This window comes from Chrysochloris asiatica, unplaced genomic scaffold (genome assembly GCF_000296735.1).
Source record: "Chrysochloris asiatica unplaced genomic scaffold, ChrAsi1.0 scaffold00033, whole genome shotgun sequence".
Lineage (NCBI taxonomy): Eukaryota > Metazoa > Chordata > Mammalia > Afrosoricida > Chrysochloridae > Chrysochloris > Chrysochloris asiatica.
The window spans coordinates 6,864,682-6,869,619 of NW_006408551.1; positions in this window are offsets into that span (position 1 = coordinate 6,864,682).

Below are 4,938 nucleotides of genomic sequence, written 5' to 3' on the forward strand. Positions count from 1 at the left end.
GTGCCTGGTATGAGTCAAAAAGCTTTTCCTCAGAGTCGTGAAGCGATGGGATCCGACTGAGATGCTTTGTCCCAAGGGCTCCAGCATGACCTAGAGTCAAAATCAACTTGTTAGCACTCACAATAGAACAACATGCATAGTTCAGAGGTAGAGCCTCTTCTGGGGTGTGGTCAGACTTAGTAATGAATAGATGGTGAGATAGGAAGTGGTCACGTGTGACTTCAGAAATTGAGTCTCACAGAGACAGTATGGCTTCTGCTTTCCTCTCTCTTGGATCATATGTTATGAGGAAACTCAAGAAGGCTATTGAGAGGGTAGTGTCAGGAAGAACTGAGGACCCCTGCCATTGGTGATCGTGGTGTGCCATGGAGTCAGTTCTGACTCCTAGCAAGCCTGCATAGAGTTTCTGAGGCTCTAATGAAAGCCTCATCTTTCTCCTGCGGAACTGCTGGTAGTTTCGAACTGCCGACCTTAAGGTTAGCATCCCGACTCATAACCACTAAGCTACCAGAGTCATGTTGATAATTCCATTTCTCCAGCCCTAACCAAGCCTTTGGAGTCCTGGTGTGGAGCTGTGGGTTAATGCTCTGTACTGCAAAGTCGGTTTGAACCTCATGGTTGTTGGTTCAAGCTCACCAGCCACTCCTCGGAAACCCTATGCATGGTCGCTATGGGTGGGAACATACTCTATGGCACTTAACAACAACCAAGCCTTAGATGATTGCAACCTCCTGAAGATCACCGGGCTAATCTTCTACTTAAATGTTGGGCTAAATTGTGATGTAGCCCTTGATAACTGATGGAGAGTGTAAAAAATAATGTATTGACTTTGCCAATTTTTAACAACAAAGCATATGTTATTTTCTCATAAACTAAAATCTCTGAATTCATATATCTTGCTTTACACACATACAAAAAAAAAAAAAAAAGGAATATGTTTTACATAAAATGGCTTCATAAATTTTATTTCATAAAAAGAAGTACTTATTTAAATTATTTATGGTAATAGAATTGACAAAATTCTGGTACATTTTCATGTTTTAGTGTCTATGTGAATTTTTTGTTTTTCTTTAAAAAGAATGCTTTGGTGGCTACATTTTGTCAGGAAATGAAGCACTGAGCAAGCTTTATATTATCATCACATCTACCTCACACCCTACCTTCAGAGACAGTTGTTTTAATACCTCCTGTAGACCTAAAAGTTGGCTTCCTGAGGAAACAGGTACCTAAGATGTGGTGCATGAGGCAATTTAGGTCTCCGAATCACCAAAAGAAAATTAACAGCCTTAAACTTTTTTTGTTTTAACGCTATATCCCTGGATGGTAACCAGGACTCTGAATATTAATATTTGGAATGCTTGACATATAATTGATAAGCAGTTGTTAACCTTTCAGTAATTTTTTTCTCACAACTCTGAGAGAGTAGATTCTGTTACTGTTACAATTTTAGAAGTGAGGAAAGACCATAGAGAGGTTGTTTGGGCCAAGATCAGAGCTAGAAAGTGTCAGTGGTAGTTAAGTGCTGTGGAGTCGATTCCGACTAGTAATGACCCTGATTTTGAGACTATAAATCTTTACGGTAGCAGAAAGTCTCGTTTTCTATTGTGGTAGTTTTGAACTGCTGACCTTGAGGTTTGCAGCCCAACTCATAGCTACTATGCTACCCAAGCTCCTTAGAAAGTAGAGGACTACAGATTAAAGATTTTTTTTTTAGTCAAAAATTCTTTGATCTCTACTATTCTCCACTATTACTGGTGTGGCACTGTGGGTTAATGGGCTGGACTGCAAGATCAATTTCGATGGCAAGATCGGTGGTTCAAAGCAACCAGCCACTCCTCAGAAACCCTATACAGGGTCACTATGAGTCGGAACTGACTCAATGGCACTTAACAACAACAACATTCTTATTAGGAAAATCATTCTTTGTGAAGAATTTTGAGTGTAAGGGAACTACTATCTAAAAAGTGCTTATTCATTTTAAATGTGCATGGATGCTTCCATATATATTCTATTGCTCAGGAAAGTAACCTCATAGAGCCAGAGCCACTTGGTAGTTTGAAAGGAAGAAGAAGGACTCCAGGTTCCTCTCACCCCATTGACTTCCTAAGAGACCCTGAGCAGCTCACTTACACTCTCTTCAATTTAATTTTCTTCATTATAAAGTTAGAATGCTAGTAAGTGCTGAGTTTCCTTATAGGATTGCTGTAAGAGGCAATGAATAAAACTCCATGTAAAGGTCCTTTGCAACCTTGGCGTGCTACATACCTTTTAAACTCCAGTGTTTCAAACTTTCTTGTCTTTTGTCTATTTTGCTCTGGCCCACATGATTTGGGATTAAACTGAGACAGGTTACATTTTTACTTAAAGAAAATATTGCTTTCTTACAATTTTACTGATCGTTGTTCTGGTTAAGTGCTGTGGAGTCAATTCCTACTCATAGAAACCCTTTATAGAATTTTGAAGGAGCAACTGATAGGTTTGAACCACTAACTTTTCAGTTACCAGCCCAATACTTATCCTACACCAGATTGTGAAGTATGTATACTGAAGAGATGTGTTTAAGGAGTACTGCATTTAAATGTCTTCATTATCATGGAAAATACTAAAAATTTTTTATATTGTGCTTTGGTGTGTTCATTTTATTAATATACATGTTCAATAGGTTTCAAATTAACACACATGTGGCTATTGTTATGAGAGAAAGGTGTTTTGTTGTAAATGCATAATAACAAGTTTACAATCTCTTCCTCTTTATGAAGACCAGAGAAATAGTGTCAGGTATAGTACAGGAAAATGAGCCCCTCAGGTTAGAAGACACTCAAAATGTGTCTGGGGAAGAGCTGCCTCCTCCATGAATGGAGTAAGCCCATGGGAGGAAAGTCACCAGGACATTCATTTGCTGATGGGGCACAACTCAAAATGAAGAGAAACAGCTGTAAACATCCTTTGAAAATTGGGTCATGGAATTTATGAAGTATAAATCTGGGAAAATTGGAAGTAGTCAAATATGAAATGAAACATATAAACATCAATATAGTAGACATTAGTGAGCTGAAATGGACTGGTATTGGCCATTTTAAATCTGACAACCACATGGTTTATTATGCTGGGAACGACAAATTGAAGAGGAATGGTGTTGCATTTATTGTCAAAAAGAACATATCTAGATCAGTCATGAGGTACAATGCTGTCTGTGATAAAATAATACCCATGCACCTACAGGGAAGACCAGTTAATACTACTATTATTCAAATTTACACACCAACCAGTGAGGATGAAATAGAAGATTTCTACCAATGTCTTCAAGCTGGAATCGATCAAATATGCAATCAAGATTCATTAATCATTAGTCATGATGGGAATGCAAAGGTTGGGCCAAAAGGAAGGATCAGTAGTTAGAAAATATGGCCTTGGTGATAGAAATGATGCTGAAGATCTCATGATAGAATTCTACAAAACCAAGGATTTGTTTGTTTCAAATATCTTATTAAAACATCATAAAAGATGGCTATACACATGGACCTCAACAGATGGAATACACAGAAATCAAACTGACTACATCTGTAGAAAGAGACAGTGGAAAAGCTCATCAGCAAAACAAGGCCAAGGAAAGATTGTGGAACAGATCACCAATTGTTCATATACAAATTCAGACTGAAGCTGAAGAAAATGAAAACACGTTCACGAGAGCCAAAATATGACCTTGACTATATCCCACCTGAATTTAGAGACCATTTGAAGAACCGATTTGATACATTAAAGACCGAAGACCAGAAGAGTCGTGGGATGACATCAAGAACATCATACAGGAAGAAAGCAAAACAGTCATTAAGAAGACAAGATAGAAGGAAAAGGTCAAAATGGATGTCAGAAGACACACTGAAACTAGTTCTCCAGCGTAAAGATTCTAAAGCAAATGGAAGAAATGAGGAGGTACAAGAAATGAATAGACAATTTCAAAGGTCAGCTCGAGAAGACAAATTCAAATATTATAATAAAATGTGCAAAGATCTAGAGTTTGAAAGCCAAAAGGGAAGAACATACTCAGCATTTCTCAAGCTGAGTGAACTGAAGAAAAATTCAAGTCTTGACTTTCATTATTGAAGGATTCTCTGTGTAAATTATCAAATGATGCAGAAAGCATCATAAGAAGATGGAAGGAATACACAGAGTGATTGCACCAAAAGGAAATGGTTGATGTTCAAACATTTCAAGAGGTAGGATATGATCAAGAGTCAATGATACTGAAGGAAGAAGTCCATGGTGCATTGAAGGACTTGGCAAAGATGAAGGCACTAGGAATTGATGGAATACAAATTGAAATCTTTCAAGAAAGTGAGGCAGCACAGGAGGCACTCACTCATCTCTGCCAAGAAATTTGTAAGACAACTATCTGGCCAACTGACTAGAAGAGATCCATATTTGTGCACATTCCAAAGAGAAGTGACCCAATGGAATGCAGAAATCATCTGACAATATCTTTGATATTCCATGTGATTAAAGCTTTACTAAAAGTAATACAGAAATGGCTGCAAGTATACATTGACAGACAATTTCCAGAGGTTCTAGCCAATTCAAAAGAGGACACAGAGGTATATCATTGCTGATGTCAGATGGATCTTGGCTGAAGGCAGAGAATACCAGAAATATGTTTACCTATGCTTTATTGACTATGCAAAGGCCTTCAATTGTGTAATTCATGACAAGCTATGAACAACACTGGAAGTATGAGTATTCTGGAACACTTAATTGTGCTCATAAGGAACCTGTACATAGACCAAGAGGCAGTTGTTCAAACAGAACATGGAAACACTGAATGGTTTAAAATGGTGTGTGGCAGGTTTGTATTTTGTCACCAAACTTATTCAATCTGTATGCTGAGCAAATAATCTGAGAAGCTGAGTTATTTGAATAAAAATAAGGCATCAGGATTTGAGG